Source organism: Nomascus leucogenys, chromosome 4 (assembly GCF_006542625.1).
Source record: "Nomascus leucogenys isolate Asia chromosome 4, Asia_NLE_v1, whole genome shotgun sequence".
Classification (NCBI taxonomy): Eukaryota; Metazoa; Chordata; class Mammalia; order Primates; family Hylobatidae; genus Nomascus; species Nomascus leucogenys.
Window position 1 is genome coordinate 16,688,652 of NC_044384.1, and position 22,976 is coordinate 16,711,627.

The following is a 22,976-nucleotide window of genomic DNA, read 5'->3' on the forward strand; positions in this document are numbered from 1 at the left end:
CTGGCAGAATGCCTGGCATTTATGGTAAGTACTTTATAGTTTATTTGTTAAAGTGATTTGTTTATTTGTTTTTGAGATGGAGTCTCACTCTTGTTGCCAGGCTGGAATGCAATGGCGTGATCTCAGCTCACTGCAGCCTCCACATCCCGGGTTCAAGCAGTTCTCTTGCCTCAGTCTCCCAAGTGGCTGGGATTACAGGTGTCCACCACCACGCTGGGTTAATTTTTGTTCTGTTTTGTTTTGTTTTTGAGACGGAGTTTTGCTCTCGTTGCCCAGGCTGGAGTACAATGGCGCAATCTTGGTTCACTGCAACCTCCACCTTCTGGGTTCAAGCGATTCTCCTGCCTCAGCCTCTCGAGTAGCTGGGATTACAGGCATGCGCCACTACACCTGGCCAATTTTGTATTTTTAGTAGAAACAGAGTTTCTCCAGGTTGGTCAGGCTGGTCTTGAACTCCTGACCTCAGGTGATTCACCCGCCTCGGCCTCCCAAAATCCTGAGATTACAGGCATGAGCCACTGCGCCTGGCCAATTTTTGTATTTTTAGTAGGGAGGGGGTTTCACCATGTTGGCCAGGCTGCTCTCAAACTCCTGACCTCAGGTGATCCTCCTGCCTCAGCCTCCCAAAGTGCTGTGATTACAGGCTGTTAAAGTGATTTGAATAGAAGACTCAAGTTATTAAGTCACCCAGGATGGGCCTCTGATGATTGGCTTTGTTTCTAAATATCCCAAAAATAATTTATCTGGGTTTATTATTATATTATATATAATCCTAAGCTCCTCCTATATATTTATATATATTATAACATTATATATTTTATATATAATGTTATAGCATTATATATTTTATATATAATGTTATAGCATTATATATTTTATATATAATGCTATAGCATTATATATTTTATATATGATGTTATAGCATTATATATTTTATATATGATGTTATAGCATTATATATTTTATATATGATGTTATAGAATTATATATTTTATATATAATGTATAGCATTATATATTTTATATATAATGTATAGCATTATATATATATTTTTATATATATAATGCTATAGCATTATATATTTTATATATAATGCTATAGCATTATATATTTTATATATAATGCTATAGCATTATATATTTTATATATAATGCTATAGCATTATATATTTTATATATAATGCTATAGCATTATATATTTTATATATAATGCTATAGCATTATATATTTTATATATAATGTTATAGCATTATATATTTTATATATGATGTTATAGCATTATATATTTTATATATAATGTTATAGCATTATATATTTTATATATATTATAACATTATATATTTTATATATTATAACATTATATATTTTATATATTATAACTTTATATATTTTATATATAATATTATAACATTATATATTTTATATATAATATTATAACATTATATATTTTATATATATTATAACATTATATTTTTATATATATTATAACATTATATATTTTATGTATATTATATTATATATTTTATATATATTATAACATTATATTTTTATATATATTATAACATTATATATTTTATATATAATATTATAACATATATTTTATATATAATATTATAACATATATTTTATATATTATAACATTATATTTTATATATATTTCATATATAATATATAGTATATTAAATATATTTAATATAGGTACATTAAAATTATATTAAATATATATTATAGTGAAGTAAAAATATTATATACTATACATGAGTTATAAATAATACATGTTATATAATATATAAAATTATATTATAACTCATAGCTCATATGACATATATTATAGAGGCTGGGGTGGGGCGAGGCTCTGGTAGACTCATCTCGAAGCCTCTGTGGTTTGGCAAGTGCACTTCCATTGTGTGTCTCCGTGGAGCATATTTGAAGGGAGCCATTGGAGGCTGGGGCCACCAGTGCTAAGTAAGCCCTTGTGGGAATCTAAATCATCAGATGTGTTGTTCATTATTCCCAGTCCTGTCTGAGTCTGCCATGGAGAAAGGTGTTCTCAGCATTGACTCCCCAGCCTTTCTCCAACCTTGCCCCAATCTTTTGAATAATACATATTTTCTTTGTCCGCAGATGATTTTCTCTTAAAAACATACGATGCCATCTAATCCCAACTGAGAGGCTAAGTATAACCCACACTTTTAAAAATAAAGTCATGTCTTTCCTATAATTTTTTAGCACTTAGTATATTTTGAGACTAACATTCTGGCACTCTTAGTTTTCTTCCAGAGACATTATCAAGTTCTAAGTCATGTCTCTAAGTCAGCAACAAGCCTTCTTCTGTGCCTGATATTCTAAGAACTCAACACACAGGCTTTAAAACTACATGACCTTGGTTTAAATCTCACTCTTGCAACTTATTTGTTCTCTGACTTGGGAAGGCCACTTAACATTTCTGAGCCTTAGTTTTCTCATTTTAAAAATGGTTGTTGAAAGGACTAGGGGAACTAATACTGATCGGGTTTTTAATCACAATGCCTGGCATCACAAAGAGCTAAATAAATAATAGCTGTTTTTCTGTCATTGCCTCCTAAAATATATAAATTCACATATGACTTTGGGAATTAAGTTCCTCGAATGAGATTTCCAAAGACTTATTGGATGTAATTCGTTTTCTATAACTTAATTTCTTCCCGAGTCTTTCCAAAATGCAGCATAGTAACATCAACACACACCTATATACAGTATCCTGAAACCAGAACAGCAGTTTTATTGCACTGCTGTTTACTCATAAAGCAGTCACTTTGTTGGTATCTGCTCTGCACTCAAGAAAGAAGGGATCAACACTTCACTGGAAATCAGACAGAAGACTCTGTTGGACTCAGGAGCTAACTTGTTATAATTTGCTTATTTGAGTCTTAGGACTTTCTGATATGCAAAACCTTGAATTCTTTCATACTTGACTAGTTCTTTTCTCACTTTTAAATTACACAATTTTACTTTTAAATTATAGAACTTACAAAAAATTCTGAATTGAAATCTCTGAACCCAAAACAGACAAATTGGGTTGAGCTGTCTTACAAGAAGGTATGCCAAACTCAGTAGTGTGGATCCCAGTCTCAACACTGCTGCAGCCTGGCTGTGTGATCTTGGGTAACCCACTGCCGTTCTCTGGGCCTCAGTCTCCTCTTCTAACAAATGAGAAGATGGACTCCATGAGCGCCATGATTCTAAGCTCCCATTATTCTAAAAGAAATAGGCAAAATTGACTTATAATCCCAAGGAAAAAGTAATTAAAATGTTTATAGAGCTCTATAGTTCACAAAGCACTGTCTCAAATGATTCCTGTAACAATGCTATGAGATGTTATCATTTGTCCCGTTATGGATGAGACTTTTGCCATACTGATAAATAAAGTGACAACCAAGAATATATAGTTCCTGAGCTAAGAAGAGATCCAGGATCTTTTTGTCTGGGATATTGGATTTCTAAATTTTCCCTAAATTTGTAGTCATTTGATTAGAGGGGAAATTTCTTATATTTCAAATCCAGAGAATTCTCTTTATCCTCATGGCTACTTGCCTGTTCACACGGATTCTACAGGTTGCATCATTCATTCATTCATTGACTAATTTCATCAGCATTTCCTGGTTATGTCGGTACAGCATCGTTCAAAGTGCTATGTGGAGATTCAAGAGAAGGACACATAAGCACAAGTTGTTCCCAGCAGTGGGGGAAATGGCATGGGAAATGGATATACTATCCAGGTCTCTTTATGCAGTGATATAGTCCCAGCACTTACAACAGTATCTGGTGCATGGTAGAAGAGTGAATGAACAAATGAAACCACAAGTGGGTTGAAGTATGGGGTCACACAATTGTGACCAACCCTCTTCTAGGAAGGTTCCTTTCCATTCACCACACAGGAGTCAGAACTTCTATCTTTCTACTCCCATCTCTGTAGCATGTACCACATTGGGGTTGTTTTCCTTTAGTTTGAAGTTTTTCATCAAAGTCATACATGCTTGGAGTTAAAAATCAAATAGTGCCCAAGGGCTGGAAATAAATCACATTGATTCTTTCCCCCTCCTTGCCCCCTCCCCACACTCCAGTTCTCATACCTCGAGGCAACCACTTTGAACCCTTTCAGCTGCAGCTCTGGAAATTACCTGCACAGCACTATGCAATACGCTTCGATGCTAAAGTTCTTGATCTAGCCATTTCAGACGGCATCTATCATCTGTTATGATGGATCACTATTTTAAATTAAGTCGTATTTTTATGACTATCTATGACTTACTTTGTTTCAAACACTCTGTCAGCTTTGCCATCTGCCTGCCTCTTTTCTCACCCTGGCGGTGGACACCCTCAGATATCTAGGGAGCCCCCCATTTTTTCCAGAATTCTCCTCTCCCTAAACCCCCATCCTCCTGCTCCAGGTTGGCCCACTGCTCCTCCATCCTCCTCCCCGTGCTCCCAGCTCACCACCAGTCTTGCCTGCTTCATCTTTCCAGGTTTGCTCCTTGATCATTCACTTCTGATAACAGAAGGAAAGGAAGGTAGAGATCTGAGTCTAGCATGCCTGAAAATCTATTTTGCCTCATATGTGAGTGAGCTTAGCACAGAGCCAAATTCTACATTTCCCCTGTTTTCTCCAGATTTAGAAGGCATTGCTCCCTCATCTTCTAGAGTCTGTGTTGAGGAGTCTGATGCCATGCTCTGCTTTTTTCTCTCCTTGGAAAGCTTTTGGGGGCATTTATTTATCTTCATTGTTCACAGCAATGTGCCTTGATGTGGGTCTTTTCCCTCTGCTGTGTTGATAACTCAGTCAGCTCTTTCAGTTTAGAGATTTATGTCTCAGTGTTAGAAAGTGCCCAGTGATTATTTTTTCTGACCATTTTATCTGTTCTTTCATTCTGAAACCCCTATGAATCAGACTTTCAGAAATCTCCCATGTCTCTTTTCTTTCATATTTTCTATCTTTTTATGATTTATATTAATTTACTCAGCTTTGTCTACCAACACCTACGGTGAATTTTTAAAAATCTGGTGTTGTATTTGTTTTAAATTTCAAGGGTGCATTCTTCACCTCTGATTGTTACCATTTTATAGCATTTTATCCTTGTTTTAGAACTGCAATGTTTCCTGCTTCTAAGGATAGCATTTGGGTTTTTATTTTTTAAATGTTCTCTCTTCCCTGCATGAGTTTCATTTTGCAGTTGTTTACTTGGGGCCTCCTCGTGTTGAGGGTTCTCTTGGTGTGTTTGGAAAACCTCAGTTGTCTGGCATTGAAGACCATCAAAGACTAAATGGAAGCTCTGTGTGCAAGGTGGAATCTGTTAATGGTTCCTTGAGGGTCCCCTAAATGATATTTTCCCTAGAGCTATCCAGGGAATCCAAGGAGGAGAAATCCTCCCATCTCCTGAAAGTGGAGAGTAGAGAAGGTGTGGGTTACTTGTGACGTGCCCTCAGGCTAAGAGACCATTCCATTGGCAGACATTGAGTATTCTCTCCCTCTTTTCAGCCTCATCCCCATCTCCATTTTGTGAATGGCTTTAAGCTAAGCTCCTCCAATTCAGTTCCTTCAGAAAATAGATCTCAAGCCTCCTGCCAGGAAGCAGTGGCTGGCAGCTAGCACCCTGTCTGAGACAGCAGAAGAGGGTTAAACATTCTCTGACTCCCCACGCAAGACCCTGCTTTCAACTGGATGTCCCAGCCCCACTGTCCGACATTCCTGGTACCCCCACATTCTGACCTCTTGGGGTTCACCAGGACCTTCTTACTGTAGATTCCATTCTCTAAGTGCACTTTGGGTTGTGTCTTTCTCAGTTCTGCTAAGTCAATGACAATTGTCCATCTAATTTTTGTCCTGAAAAATTTCATTGAACTCTCTTCTCTACTGATGTCTTCTTCTATATTCTTTGTCCTTAGGGATTTATTCCTTTTTACTTCCTTATTATTTTAACAGAAGTGTCAGAAGGGAGAGGTGATGCATACACGTTTCACATAACATCTTTGGGCTTGTGATTTGCTGATGTAAACACCTGTTTTTATTTATGAATGACATCCCCTCCTTTCTCTTTGGGAAAGTCCCTTCCTGGTTGCTCTCTGGTTTCTATTTTGGGAGGCATGATTTCCCCTCCGCTATTGGCTTTGTTGGTTTTTCCCATTTGTTCTGCTGTTGAATTTTCCCACCTGTTGTATGGTAAGTTTTGTTTGCATACTCTGCTTGCATGGACCTTTCCTTGCCCTTCTCCATTTACCCTTCCTTATCTGGAAGTTTCTGAGTGCTCCCATGCAGCCTCCTAGGAGGACAGGTCAGACCTGGGATTCATGCCCACAATAGCTCAGCGCAGTCTTCTCTGGGGCGCATCAGGGCTCCAGCAGACGCGTGTTCATGTCTAGAGCGTCCTTCCACCCCAGCAAACTGCTTGTTTCTTACTGAAACCTTGCAGTGGGGGAGGGGAGCTTTCCTAGCTTTATTCACAGGCAGAGAATGTTCACAGGCTGGGGTTTCCAGCAGGAAGGGCACCTGGCATTGACTCTCACTGTCCAAGGAGGCAGCCCAGCCCCCTTCCTCCATAGGGTTGGCTTCTCACACCACTGCTGGCTTCCAGGCTGCTCACCCAGAGCTTCAGCCCCTGCTCACCACAGGGGTCTCCACTCCTGGTCCACAGAGATTTACATCTAGTTTTTGTTTTGTTTTATTTTTACTGTGACTGTTATGGGCTGAAATGATATGTTGAATGTCCCCCAAAATATGTTGAAGTCCTAACTCCCAGTACTTCAGAATGTGACCTATTTGGAAAGAGAGTCTTTACAGAGGTAATCAAGTTAAAATGAAGTCAGTGGAGTGATGAGCTCATGGGTGTGGACCCTAGGATTTGACTGGTGTCCTTGCTGAAAGGGGAACTATGGAAACAGAGATAACCAGAGAGAAGACAATGTGAGGAGACACGGGGCACACCACCGGGGCGGTGCTTCCACAAGTCAAGGAGTGCTGAAGATTCCAGCAAACCACCAGACGAGAGGGGAGAGCTCGGAACGGGCCTTCCTCACAGCCCCCAGAAGGAACCAACCCTGCTGACACCTTGATCTTGGGATTTGCAGCCTTGAGAACTGTGAGACAATACATTTGTATTGTTTAAGCTGCCCTATTTGTGGTCTCTTGTCCTGACATCCCCAGGAAGCTAAGTTACGGACTGTATATTTTAATCCTTCAAATATATACTCTATCATCTCCATGTATAAATATATTAAATATACATTTGGCATTAGAAAGGGGAGGCTTCACATGCATTCCTCTACCACCCTGATCAGAAATCTATCATATTACCTGGTTTCCTTATCTGCTCACCATGAGGCACTCTGAATCCAGAGGTTTTAATTCCCCTCTGTAACCACAGTGCCTGGTCTCTTGAAAGTGCTCAAGAATTGCTCTGTGAATTAGTTAATAGGCTGAGAAGGTGAGGGACTGATCAACTTGATGTGTGGTTATTCAGGGAATACTTCTCAAAAGAGGTAAAAATAGGCCGGGCGCAGTGGCTCATGCCTGCAATCCCAGCACTTTGGGAGGCTGAGACAGGCAGATCACTTGAGGTCAGGAGTTTGAGACCAGCCTGGCCAACATAGTGAAACTCCATCTCTACTAAAAATGTGAAAACTAGCCAGGTGTGAAGGGGGCACACCTGTAGTCCCAGCTACTTGGGAGGCTGAGGCACGAGAATCGCTTGAACCCGGTAAGTGGAGGTTGCAGTGAGCCGAGATCACCCCACTGCCCTCCAGCCTGGATGGCAGAGTGAGACTCCGTAAAAAAAAAAAAAAAAAAGAGAGAGAGATAAAAATACTGAACAATTGGCTTTCATACGTATGTTCCTAATTTTGTTTTCTAATTGAATGCACTAGAGAACAATCTCGTACCCCCGGGCCTACCACATACATGAGGGTATCCCATCTGTCCCAGAATGGACTTTCCAAGAACGAGGCTTACATCATAATCCAGACCCTTGGGATGATCTCATATTTTCTGGTCCTTTCCTGAACTCTCATTTATTCATCCAAGAATTAATGAATTCTTTGAACAGGTAGCTCTTGAGCCATCAGTCACAGATATTTGCTGAGTGCAAACTAAGTGTTGGTAATTGTCCTGGCAATGGGATGCATCTGTGAGCAATACAGACAGCTTCTGTCCTCTCATGAACCCTGGAAAGAGTCACAGATGATTATGTCCAACAGCTTTCGGTGACCAGATTGTTTCACACACAAAATCCACACCTCTGGGGAAGAACAGGTTTACTCCCTAGGTGTGATTGAGTAGAGCAATTTGTTGAAAGTACAATTTTTTTTACTTGTGCTCTGAGACCCCTGGCACTCGTAAGAGCAGAGCCATCTCTGCATGGCTGTGTTGGGCAGGTGCATGGAGCTGTGGAGTTTGAGAGACCTGGGTTTGAATGAAGAGCTTGACCCAATTCCTGGGGCCTGGGCTCTCTTACTGAACCTGTCTGGATCTCAGGGCTCACCTGTGAAAGGGTGGGAGCAATCCTACCTTACAGAGAGCCGGGAGAGCCTGATGAGGGAATGTGCTCGCATGACTGTTGCTTAACCATATATCAAAAAAGTCCCCAGTATTCAATACGAGATTAGATTTCCTTGGAAAAGCTTATAGAGAGGTGCTAGGGTTTTGAAAATAGAGGTTGAAGAAATTACTTGTCTATTTCTCTGTTTTGGTGGCGGTTTCCCACCTACCCTGGGATATAAATGCTATTGGTGATATAGATATTGTCCAGCCCTCCAGCACTGTGTCTCTGCTGGGATTCCATGACCAAAAAGGAGAGAACCAGAAAACTGCGCTCTCAGCAGCTGAGTGCTCTGTGGTCCTGGCCCCCAGTCTCACACTCAGACTTCACAGTGCATTTGATTCATGGTGCATGCCAGGAAGAACGCTGGGGCTTTGGACTTGGTAAATGGCTTACTTGGTTTTCGGTTGAATTTCGTGTTGAGGCACAGCTAATTAGAACCCATCTGAAGATGGCGTAAATAACTGGGTACTTCCACAGGCCTCTTGCCTTTAATGTTCCAATGACAGTCCTGACCTCCATCAAATATCTCCTCTTGCTCATTCACCCCCAGCCCAGGCTGGAGTGGGACATGGCAAACAGCACCAGCAGCAGCAGTAAGAAAAGAGACACTCAGGTGACCGCCATGCCTGTGACTATGTCATTTTTAATTAAAAATTCTCCTTACCCATTTTCTGGGATAGCCAGAGCAACCTATTTTATTTTTCTGCTTGGTTCCAGGTATGTGGGGACAGATGGCTAATATTTGCCAGGTTGTACATATATGTACATAAATACCTTTTCTCCTCTAGCCTTGGGCTTAAATATTAAAGATGACAACCCTTATTATTGTTAGGGATTGTGAGTAAGAGAAAATTCTCATTTTGTGCACTCAAGCAAAATGACTTAATCAATTTCTCCTTGACTTACACAAAGGGAGTCTGAAGTTAAAGTTCATGCTTTAGAAGGCTTTATTGTGGAGACTTTTTTTCTCTCACACTGCACATCGAACTGACTTTTTACTCAACTGCTAATGATGTTGGGATAATTAAGATAAGCCTCAGAAACACTGCGTGGAGACAAACAGAAATTCCACTTATATAGTGGAATTTCTTTAAAAAGAAAATTGCCACAGTGTTTATTGTCAATGAATGCATTATGCAATTGTATATCATTGTAAGTCAAGTATTGGTAGCTATTGTGTCTATATGACAGTTTTCAATTCACCCATTTCCCAAAATGTAGAGTAAATCAGCTCATCTAAACAGAACAAAACAAAACAAAAGAAAGAAAGAAGTGGGCTTAATGGTAGGTGTCCTTTTTTAGCAATGATGTCCTTTTAGTTACAGCTTGTAGTAAAATTAGAGGGTCCTGGGGTTGTTTTACATTATTTTTTGTTCTGCTTCTTAAAGGTTACTTAAAGTTTTGACTCTGATGAATCTTAGCTTTACTAGATCTGGGTGGCATGGGAAGGAATTTGGGAAGTTGGGAGTGAATGTTGCAAAAAGGCAACATAAAATACAGGGTGGAACCTGTCTAAAAAGACAGTGATACCGATGTAAAGGATGATGGCATCTAAAAGTCTTGCTACTCAAATATGGACCAGCAATATCTACATCACCAGGGACGGGGGCGGCGGGGTGGCCCACGTTAGAAATGCAGATTCTCAGGTCCCACTCCAGATTCACTGAGTCAGAATCTGCATTTTAATGAAATCCCCATTGAGTTGTGAGAAGAACTGCTTTCAGAGACATTTGAGATCAGAGCGAATTCAAACATTTTATAAAGGAGAAAAGAGACTTACTCAAGGTCACTGACGACATAACCAATTACTGTTGTTCTATAATCTCCGCTATCTGTTAAACCTCCACGGCATCTGCAGTTACAATCCCTATTTAAATTCCTATTATCATTTATTTGTGTTTGTTTTCTTTTCTCCTTGACTAATATTGCTAGATGTTTATTTTGGAGTTTTGTCCCCTAGAAAACAATTTTTGGCTTTATTGAACCTCTCTCTATATATTTCCTATTTCATTAATGTCTACTTTTACCTTTATTATATTTGTTCCCTTTTGGGGTTATTCTGATTTTTTTTTGGGGGGGGTAGGGATTGGGAATTCTTCATTGCCTCTTAGGCTTATTACATTTTAGATTTTCTTCTTTCCTAATATAAACATATAGAACTATAAGTTGTTCTCTAAGTATCATGTTAGCTGCACGTGACAAATTTTGATGCGTAACTTTCAGTTACAGTTTAGCTCCAGTATTTTCTAATTTCCATCGTGATTTTGTTTTTAATACATTAACAGATTTAAAGTGTTTTATGTAAGTTTACACATGCACAAGGTTTTTAAGTTATTGAATTGTGATTAAAGAGTACAGTCTATGGAATATTTACCAAAATTGGTATGTTAAGGTTTCCCACAGAGATGGTGAATTTGGTAGCTTCTTTGGTAGAGCTGTCAATTTTCGATTTATGTGCGTTTGAGAGTCTGCTGTTAGTTCCATTCAAATTGAGAACAGTTACATATTTCTGGAAAATTGGACCTTTTATCATTCATTATGTCACGACCTTTAGTGCTAGTAACGCTTTTTGCCTTAAAGTTCAGCTAGTCTGATGTTAATATTGATATCACTACTTAATTTCTCTTTTAGTTAGCATTACCTTGGCATATGATTTTTTTTTCATTCTTGACTTTTAATCTTCCGGTACTCTTATGCTTAAGACATATGTCTCTTAAACAGCATACACCTCGACTTAAAAAAAAATCCAGCCACACAATTTTTGCCTTTTTACCAGAAAGTTTAGTTCTTTTACATTTACAGTGATTACTGGATTTTTATCCACATCTTAGTTTGTACTTTCTATTTGTTCTACTATTTTGTAGTTTTTTCGTTCTTTACTTCTTTAAAATGTTTCTTTTTTTCTTTTTGTTATTTCATTCCTCCCACCTCCACTTATTTGGAAAGTATGATACAATATGTCTTTTTGTTTAGCGGTTACTCTAGTACGAACAAGCATGCCAACAACATTTAAAGTTAATTAATAACTTTATGTTCCTGTTGAGGACTTTAGAAAGCTTTAACTACAGTCATGCTCCTCCCCACTTATATTTTATTCTTGCCTGTTATTTAATCCTTACCTTTCCCTACCAATTAGATATTATTAGGCCGGGCCCCGTGGCTCACGCCTGTAATCCCAGCACTTTGAGAGGCCGAGGCCGGCGGATCACGAGGTCAGGAGATGGAGACCATCCTGGCTAACACAGTGAAACCCCGTCTCTACCAAAAATACAAAAAATTGGCCGGGCGTGGTGGGCGCCTGTAGTCCCAGCTACTCGGGAGGCTGAGGCAGGAGAATGGCGTGAGCCCAAGACACAGAGCTTGCAGTGAGCCCAGATCGCGCCACTGCACTCCAGCCTGGGCGACAGAGCAAGACTCTGTCTCAAAAACAAAATAAACAAACAGAAAAAAACAAACAACAACAACAAAAAAACAAATTAGATATTATTATCAATCAAGTGAAGTCACTTTCCTTTTGCTTGAAATAAATCTTTTAGAATTTCCTTTAGTCAGAGATTTGTTGTTGTTTTATGATAAACTCTTTATGTTTCTATTTATATTAAAATGTCGGCCGGGCGCGGTGGCTCAAGCCTGTAATCCCAGCACTTTGGGAGGCCGAGGCGGGCGGATCGCGAGGTCAGGAGATCGAGACCACCCTGGCTAACACAGTGAAACCCCGTCTCTACTAAAAATACAAAAAATTAGCCGGGCGTGGTGGCGGGCGCCTGTAGTCCCAGCTACTCGGGAGGCTGAAGCAGGAGAATGGCGTGAACCCGGGAGGCGGAGCTTGCAGTGAGCCGAGATCGTGCCACTGCACTCCAGCCTGGAGCACAGAGCAAGACTCCGTCTCAAAAAAAATAAAATAAAATAAAATAAAATGTCTTTATGTTGGTCTCCTTCTTATAAGATATTTTAATTCTTTCACATATTGACAATGTATTCTGCTGTCTTCTGGCTTCCATTATTGTGACTAGGAAATCAGTAGTAAGTCAAATGATCACTTTGCTGTGGGTGATCTTTCTTTTGTCTTTCTAGCTGCTTTTAAGATTTTCTCCTTTCCAAATTTTTGCAATCTACCCACCTGACAAAGGGCTAATATCCAGAATCTACAAAGAATTTAAACAGATTTACAAGAAAAAATCAAACAACCCCATCAAAAAGTGGGCAAAGGATATGAACAGACCACTTCTCAAAAGAAGACATTTATGCAGCCAACAGACACATGAAAAAATGGTCATTATCACTGGCCATCGGCAAATCAAAACCACAATGAGATGCCATCTCACACCAGTTAGAATGGCGATCATTAAAAAGTCAGGAAACAACAGGTGCTGGAGAAGATGTGGAGAAATAGGAACACTTTTACACTGTTGGTGGGACTGTAAACTAGCTCAACCATTGTGGAAGACAGTGTGGCGATTCCTCAAGGATCTAGAACTAGAAATACCATTTGACCCAGCCATCCCATTACTGGGTATATACCCAAAGGATTATAAATCACGCTGCTATAAAGACACATGCACACGTATGTTTATTGTGGCACTATTCACAATAGCAAAGACTTGGAACCAACCCAAATGCCCATTAATGATAGACTGGATTAAGAAAATGTGGCACATATACACCATGGAATACTATGCAGCCATAAAAAAGGATGAGTTCATGTCCTTTGTAGGGACATGAATGAAGCTGGAAACCATCATTCTCAGTAAACTATCACAAGGACAGAAAACCAAACACCACATGTTCTCACTCATAGGTGGGAACTGAACAATGAGAACACTTGTACACAGGAAGGGGAACATCACACACTGGGGCCTGTCATGGGGTGGGGGGAGGGGGGAGGGATAGCATTAGGAGATATACCTAATGTAAATGACCAGTTAATGGGTGCAGCAAAACAACATGGCACATGTATACATATGTAACAAACCTGCACATTGTACACATGTACCATAGAACTTAAGGTATAATAATAATAAAAAAAAAGATTTTGTCCTTTCCTTTGCTACTCTTTAGCTCTATTATGATGGATATAGGATTTGTATATTTTGAAAAAATTCTAGAAAATTTTCAGCAATTATTTTTTGAATGCTATCCTTCATTCTTCTTTTCTACTTAAGGACTCAGATTAGACAGATATTAAACATTCTCATGTTGTACACCATCTTTCTTAACCTTTGCTTTATATTTTCTATATCACTTTTTGTAATTTCCATTGTAATTTCTTCTTTAAACCACAGGTTATAGAAACATGTTGCTTAATTTTCCAACATTTGGGATTTTTCTAGTTATATTTCTATTATGCATTTACAGTGTATTATTACCATGAAAAGAATACATACTCAATCTTCTACATGTTGCCTGATTAAAAAAAAAAAAACATTAGCCTGGGTGCGGTGGCTCACGCCTGTAATCCCAGCACTTTGGGAGGCCAAGGTGGGTGGATCACCAGAGGTCAGGAGTTTGAGGCCAGCCTGGCCAACACGGTGAAACCCCATCTCTACTAAAAATACAAAAATTAGCTGGGCGTGGTGGCAGGCGCCTGTAGTCCCAGCTACTCAGGAGGCTAAGGCAGGAGAATCTCTTGAATCCAGGAGGCAGAGATTGCAGTAAGCTGAGATTGCACCACTGTACTCCAGCCTGGGTGACAGAGCAAGACTCTGTCTTAAAAAAAAAAAAAAAGAATTAAAATTAAAAAAATTAAATTGATACATATTTGTACATATTTATAGAGTGCAAGCGATATTTTGTTACATGCATAGAATGTGTAATTATCAAGTCAGGGTATTTGTGGTATTCACCACCTTGAGTATTTATCATTTCTATGTGTTGGGAACACCTTTACATTCTCTGTTCTAGCTATTTTGAGATATATAATACATGATTGTTAACTATAGTCACCTTACTCTCCTGTCAAACATTAGAATTTATTCCTTCTATTTCACTGTATATTTGAACCCATTAACCAACCTCTCTTCCTCCCCCATGCACATCCTTTCCAGCCTTTCATAACTATCATTCTACTCTCTACCTCCATGATATCAACTTTTTTAAGTCCCACAAATGAGTGAGAATATGCAATATTTGTCTTTCTGTACCTGGCTTATTTTACTTAACATAATGGCCTCCAGTTCCATCCATGTTGCTGCAAATGACAGGATTTCATTATTGTTTTATGGCCAAATAGTATTCCATTGTGTATTTATATTAATACCACATTTTCTTTTTTTTCTTTCTTTCTTTTTTTTTTTTTAAGACAGAGTTTCGCTCTTGTTGACCAGGCTGGAGTGCAATGGCGTGATCTTGGCTCACTGCAACCTCTACCTCCCAGGTTCAAGCGGTTCTCCTGCCTCAGCCTCCCAAGTAGCTGGGATTACAGGCACATGTCACCATGCCTGGCTAATTTTTGTATTTTTGGTAGAGATGGCTTTTCACCATGTTGGCCAGGTTGGTCTTGAACTCCTGACCTCAGGTGATCCACCTGCCTTGGCCTCCCAAAGTGCTTGGATTACAGGCACGAGCCACCACACCTGGCCACACATTTTCTTTATCCATTCATCCATCGATCTTTATTTCCCTAGACTGCATTCTAAATTGTTTCACACCCATCTTCCAGTTAACAAACACCCACGTTAGCTGTACCTAATTAGTTATTCCACTGATCTTTCTAAAAAATATAACTGCAGCCAGGAGCCGTGGCCCATGCCTGTAATCCCAGCACTCCAGGAGGCCTAGGCAGGCGGATCACTTGAAGTCAGGAGTTCAAGACCAACCTAGCCAACATGGTGAAAACCCGTCTCTACCAAAAATACAAAAAGTAGTCAGGTGTGGTGATGGGCACCTGTAATCTCAGTTACTCGGGAGGCTGAGGCACAAGAATCGTGTGAACCCAGGAGATGAAGGTTGCAGTGAGTCAAGATCATGTCACTGCACTCCAGCCTGGGTGACAGAGCGAGACTCAGTCTCAAAAAAAAAGTGTATCTATATAATTGCTATAATGTAATATGTATATAATTGCTATAATTTTCATTTATTGAAGATCTACTAGATTTGTTTTTAAATCCACATGTTCCTGTTCAAGCTTCTAAGCTTCTATTTAATTTTTTTCCTGAAATCTACATGGGATTATAAATCTTTAATTTTAAAAGAACATATTAGATGTAGATAATGAGTATTCTTTATCTGAAAATAAGTATGTGAACTTTTAAAAGATCTATTTCTACTATCTGTTGTTTCTGCCTCTTTTCCTTCATAGTAACTTGATTCCTCATAAATTTCATAATTTTTAAGCCACTTATATTCTTTGCAACTTTACCTGTGGGAATTCTTGCAGAACTGAATTAAATTATGTTTATTTTTTCTTTAGAAAGGTCGCTTATTTCTATGAATCATCTGGAGATGCTACAAACAAAGGATTTTAATTTAAAGTCTGCTTGATGTTTTCCAGATCACACAAGTAGTTAGTTAAGATAAAATCTTGCATGAGGGCTGGCATATGGTTGCAAATTCTCAAGGGATATATTTTTTTCCTTCTCCACCTGTCAGCAAGGCCGAGAGAAGCAAATTTTTTGCTATAAATTTCTCTACAGTGGGGCTTATGTCTCACTCATATGTAGTATAAGTCCCAGCTATATATGGGGGCCTCCTATTATATTCCCTCCTTGGGCAGAATCTGGGCTTTATCTCCATCCCCCTACACCCAAGGTACTTGCAAAGTGAAATCTTAAGATCTGGTGGAAACCCTTAAAGGAAAAGCTAGCTTTGGAACTTATTAACCTCCCAGAGGTCTTGCTTTTATTTTATTTTTAGACTTGGTGTATTCCTCACTTATAATCATTTATAAAAGTTGGTTTAAAATTTTTAAAAAACCATTTTAGTTGTTCCAGTCGGGACAGTCATTGTGTACCTGACTGCCATATTGCTAGAAGAAGTTACCAGGTATTCTTGAAGGAAAACAGAATTTAAGGGAAGCTGTGAAGACTGCCTATATACATCTTATTGTTGCAGGCTTAGGGCAATGTTATTGTTAATTCAGGATCATAGAAGACCAATGGTACAATAAGTAGGTGTATTAGTCCACTTTCACATGCTGTAAAGAACTGCCTGAGACTGGGTAATTGATAAAGGGAAGAGGTTTAATTGACTTACAGTTCTGCAGGACTGGGGAGGCCACAGGAAACTTACAATCATGGTGGAAGGGAAAACAAACACATCCTTCTTCACATGGCGGCAGGAAGGAGAAGTGCAAGCAAAGGGGGAAAAGCCTCTTATAAAAACATCAGCTCTCATGAGAACTCACTATCACAAGAACAGCGTGAGGGTAACCACCCCATTATTCAATTATCTCCCACTGGGTACTTCCCATGACATGTGGGGATTGTAGGAACTACAATTCAAGATGAGATTTGGGTGGAGACACAGCCAAACCATATCAGTGGTAAAAATTGGATTATTGTGCATTAATGGAGAGGATCAATTACACAAAGAACCTAAAAATATGTTTGACACAAAGAGAATTGATTTTTCCAGGGAAATTAAAGAATTTAGAGACAAACTGGGGAGATGGAAAATTAAACAAAAAATTCTAATGCTCTTTGGGGAGTATCTTCTGAATTATTTTTATATTGCAGAGAGTTTGTAAACAGACAGGCCTATTTATTATAATTATTAAAATTAATAACCAATGTGTTAAAGTAGTAAAATTGTAAATGTAAATATTCTTACTCTTATGTTTAATTTACAAATTGTATCCTACTTATAAATCTAGTAGTTTTTGTCCAAAAACAAGAAATATGATATTCACTTGTTCTTTGATTAATCTTAAATTAACTTAAGCTTAATAGTTAAAGTCTTCTAAACAATTGAATACACTGGCCAGGCGCGGTGGCTCACGCCTGTAATCCCAGCACTTTGGGAGGCCGAGGCGGGTGGATCACGAAGTCGGGAGATCAAGACCATTCTGGCTAACACGGTGAAACCCCGTCTCTACTAAATATACAAAAAATTAGCCGGGCGTAGTGGCGGGCACCTGTATTCCCAGCTACTCGGGAGGCTGAGGCAGGAGAACGGTGTGAACCCAGTGGGCGGAGCTTGCAGTGAGCTGAGATTGCACCACTGCACTCCAGCCTGGGCAACAGGGCGAGACCCCGTCTCAGAAAAAAACAAAAAAAAAAAAAAAAAAAAACCAATTAAATACAACTTACAAACATAATTATGTTCTTTTAAACATTTTTAATGCCTGACTGGACAGATTTACAAAATAAAATCTTCCAAACTCTTAAGAAACTCTTGCAAATCAAACTTATAAACATAGTGAGCCAGTTTTTATTTTCTTTTTCTTTTATTTTTTCTATAGACAGAGTCTTGCTATGTTTCCCAGGCTGACCTCAAACTCCTGGGCTCAAGTGATCCTCCTGCCTCAGCCTGCTGAGTAGATGTGATTACAGGCACACACACCATACTTATTTCAGATCAGTTTTTCTTAAACATTCAAATACTGTTTTAAAATTTAATCAAATTCTCTTATACTTCATGAATTAAAATTGCAGGTCTAATACCAATGATGTATTTCAAATTGAAATCCCAAAATTGATATATCAGAGCTTCAAATGTATATTGTTTCTACCCCTTATTATGTAGATTATCCTGATTATAAAACTTATTAATAAACTTAACACAAAATATTAATACCACAGGTTTTTTTCCTTCACCATTTCTCTACTTATATTAATATAATCTTAGAACTGTAAAGCCACTTAAGTAGAGAGGACAGATTCTTATCACTTGGGACAGCACCGATAAGACTGGGATGAAGTTTCAGGACCACAGTGAAATTGCTTATTGGTCAGAGATTGAGTGGGATGTGGGCATGATTGACCCTACCCAAGCATGGGTGAATATACTGAACGAATTCCATCAACCAGAAACCCAAAGCCACACTTTTCAACTGGGATTTAGTCTTCAACCAGTGCATCATGTTTCTATTTTATCCACTTTTTAATCAAAGCCCTTTCACCTCTTTATTACCTGAGTTGGGTAGATGTGCCCCTACCCATATTGTAACCAACTTCCTTCATCATTTGTTTGGACTCTAATAACCTCTCTATGATCTGATTGGATACTATGTGTTACTGTTTGCTTGTTATTTGGTTCTCATCCACAATTCTGTTATCATTTTATTCACAAGGATGGACATTTCATCTAACCAAGGCAAGTCAGGAAAGACTTACAGGAAGAAATAATGTCAAAGCCAAGATCTGAAAGATTCATCCATCTATTTTAAAAATATTTATTGAGTAATTAACATATGCAAGTACTGATTTGGTATCTATTGAGTAGCTAACATATTCAGATACTAGTAGTCTAGTGGTGAACGCAACAGATTAAATGGCTGCCCTCATAAAGCTTATCTTTTGGTGGAGGAAGGTAACAAGTAACTAATGCAGTATAAATGAGGGGATGGTATGTGAGCAGTAACCTGAATGTCAAACAACAGGGGAAGGTGGAAGAAGATAAAGGAAGTCACTAAAAAGGATGACATAGATGAGTGGTTTTCAACTTTGTCAAACTCAACACCCCTTTTTAAAAGTAATAAATATTTTGTAATACCCCTCTTTTGTTACCCTGAAATTAAATTCACAGATAATATATTTACTCAAGTGCAAAATTTTTTAAAAGAATGTACATAATGGCCTGACTATAATAGAAACAATTCAAATACGATAAAACCTAGGCATTTTTTATCCATATATGTCCAATCACAAAAACAACTACTCTAGGTATTTCAGAGGAGAGTTAATGTAGAGAATTGGTTACAAAGGTTTTGGAAAGGCTGGAAGAGCAAATCGATGAAGGTAGGGTTTTCCAGGATTAGTAACTATAGGGAATGACTAACCCCTGAGAACTGGAGAAGCAAAAACAGAAATGGTGTTACTCAGAGTCGTGGGTAGCCCGGCTGTGGCTGCCATCCTTCATACTATAAGATCCATGAGGAACCAGAAGCCAGTGTCTCCTACTGGCAGACCCTCAAGTGAGGCAAGATGGGAAGGAATCTAGGAGCTGGAACTTGGAGGTTTCCAGCCCCAGAGGCAGAAGGCAGAGCTTAAAACAAGTGTGCATTGCCAAGAGATCACAGTGTCAATTTGCAATTTTTAGGCACAACTACATTTGAAGATACAATGAAGAAGTCAAATGCTTGAATCTACTTTTAAATAAGTTGAGATTTAGTAGGAATAAGACAGTGTTCCACTAAATGTAGACACTTTATTTATATGATGTTTGGAAATAGAAGGCTAAATAAGTATATTCACCTGTACGTACAGTCATCATAGATACAGTGACCACCACACACATATATACAGGTGGTGTGATGTTGTGATGTTGATTGAGCTGCTGTCACTGGCATTGCCATTGCTGACGAGATTCTCCAGGTGGCTGAGTCAACATTTCACAGTAAAAGGTCTAAACACACTATTAGTTGCATTGCTGGAAAATTTAGCGTATACTAAAACCACACCAAAAAGCTTCATGCTTATATGCAAAATGAAGTTAGGTTTGGGGTTCAAATCATTATAAATTTTTTTTTACCTGTATGAATGTCCATTAGGATGTTCAAAACTGGGGCTGGACTCGAGTTTTGGAGGACATCTACTTTTTCACTCCCTTGCCTTCTAAATGTCATTTGCACATTGCCACCACATCCCACTCCCACCCTTCATTATTATGACAACTAAAATTGTCTCCACAGATTTTCAGTCCCCAAAAAAAGAGGCAGCAGTGATTCTGATAAGACCACTTTTCACATGGAAAATTATTATTGTGGCTGGGCGTGGTGGTTCACACCTGTAATCCCAGCACTTTGGGAAGCTGAGGCAGGTGGGTCACCTGAGGTCAGAAGTTCTAGACCAGCCTGGCCAACATAGTGAAATCCAGTCTCTATTAAAAATACAATAATTACCTGGGTGTGGTGGCGGACGTCTGTAATCTCAGCAACTCAGGAGGCTGAGGCAGGAGAATCACTTGAGCCCGAGAGGCAGAGGTTGCAGTGAACCAAGATCACGCCACTGAATTCCAGCCTGGGCGGCAGAGCTAGACTCTGTCTCAAAAAAAAAAAAAGAAAGAAAAAAAGAAAAGAAAATTATTATCATCTGTGAAGTGAAAAGCAGGTTAGGAAATAATATTTCAGAATAATTCCCTGTCATTATTTTGAAAAGTGATTATTCATACATACAAGAGAAAGGTTGGCAGTTGTCTTAGTCCATTCCCGGCTGCTATAAGAAAATACCATACACTAGGTGACTTATAAACAACAGAAATGTATTTCTCATCGTTTGAGAAGCTGAGAAGGCCCAGATCAAGGTGCCAGCAGATTTGGTGTCTGGTGAGGGCCCTTTTCCTGGTTCACAGACAGCTCTTCTCACTGTGTCTCAGGTGGTAGAAGGGCCAAGACAGCTCTCTGGGGTCTCTTTTATAAGGGCATGAATGCCAATTGTGCAGGCTCCACCTCACAACCTGATCACCTCCCATATACCATCATCTGGGGGTTAGGACGTCAACATATAGATTTGGGGGGAGCATAAACATTCAATCCATTGCAGTAGTGTATAAACCAAAGTGTGAACAGTGACCATCTATGATGTAGAGATTTGAGGAATGATTTTTTTTTCCCTTTTTCTGTATTTTAAAAATTTTCTACTTGAGAAACTTTTAAGTTGATTCAAGGGAAAAAAAAAATCTATCGTAGGTCAGGCCAGACAGGATCAGTGAGGATCCTGGTTCCTTGGACCTGTCATACCCAAAATCTATCAACAGGCACTAACTGCTTGACACACGCTCCTGAAACAAGCATTTACTCAGATGAACTCCCAGCAAAGCCACCCTCCTTCCTGCACGTAAACCCCTCTTGGTCCTTGCTCTTCTTGGGGATGGTGAACAGGGTATTTCCTTTCTTGGAAAAGTGCTGTGGGTCTGAAGCAGGCTGTGCTGCATTTGGGGCTTTGTAGCATACTTTTCCTTAAGTATAGGAACCCCCCTAAACTTAGCACTTTGTGATGTAGTGATATTTCTCCCTCATGCCTGCACCATACATCTCAGCTATAAACTCCCAACTGGAAGACCCAGTCTGAGGTCCGGATAACCACTCCCCACCCATAGGTCAAGCCAAATGCCCCAGCAACGAGCTGCAGAGAGATAAGGGAAGTTGCTTGCTGGGTGCTTGTGGCAGGCCTGCACTTTGAGCCCTGCCAAGAAAAAACAGGGAAGGATGGTAGGACAGGAACCAGCATGAAGTCATTGGCAGGGGGTCCCTGTATATTTCCAAATAACTGCCCATTAGGATTTAACCTAACATATTGTCTCCAAGCCAGCTGCCAGCCTCCAAGACCTCTGCCCTGCACAGGCCCTTATGTTTGGACCAACAGGCAGGGTGTGGTTGTACCTGAAACACACATCGCCTAAGCCTGAATGCCTGGGCCAAGACTAGGGATAGCTTCCAGATGTGGGCTCCACATCTGGGCCAGCCATCAGGAGACTGCTTATTTGAACAAAGACTGTAAGTACTCAAAGAGCCCCAAGGTCCGGAGAAGGCTGCCAAGACCTGGCGCACAGACGAGTACAGAACAGACCTCAATTTATGGTTCCAGGAGAGAAAGAAAGCTATGCTTTGTGGTCCTGTATTGATACTCACGAAGCCAGGTACTCTATTCACACAGGATGGGCAACAGCTCCATCCACAGGGCTGAAATGAGAGGCTTAGCCTCCAGGATAAGCAGAATTCCAGACTGAGGATGGGCTTCTACTTTCAGCAGCCTGTCTCTTGACCCTTCCTCGCTTTCCACATCATCTCCTAATTGATATTCTCTGGAAATGTTTTAGAAATACAGCATTTTGCAACTTTACAGTTTGGTGGGCCCTTTTAGCCCATCATCCCCCACCAGACACCCATTGTTTTCCACAGATCCATGTGACTCAAGAATTTTCCCCACTGGATAAGGAGAAACAAACGAATAGAGCTACTGGCAGTCGTCTTTGGAAGAGGCCAACAAGATTGCCGTGACATGGGGGCAGAGTCTCCTACACTCCCGGGAAAGGGGAAACATACTTCTCTGCTGAGTCACTATGGGCTGACTAGTCCCCCTGCCCCCACCCCCCCCAAATTCATATATTGAAGTTCTAGCTGGCAGTACCTCATGATGTAACCGCATTTGGAAGTGGAGATTTTAAAGAGTCAATTAAGTTACAATGAGGTTGTCAGAGTGGGCCCTAATCTAATGTGACTATGTCCTTATAAGCAGAAGAGACAGGACACAGACACACACAGAGAGGCGACCACACGAACACAGGCAGAAGGCGGCATCTACAAGCTGAG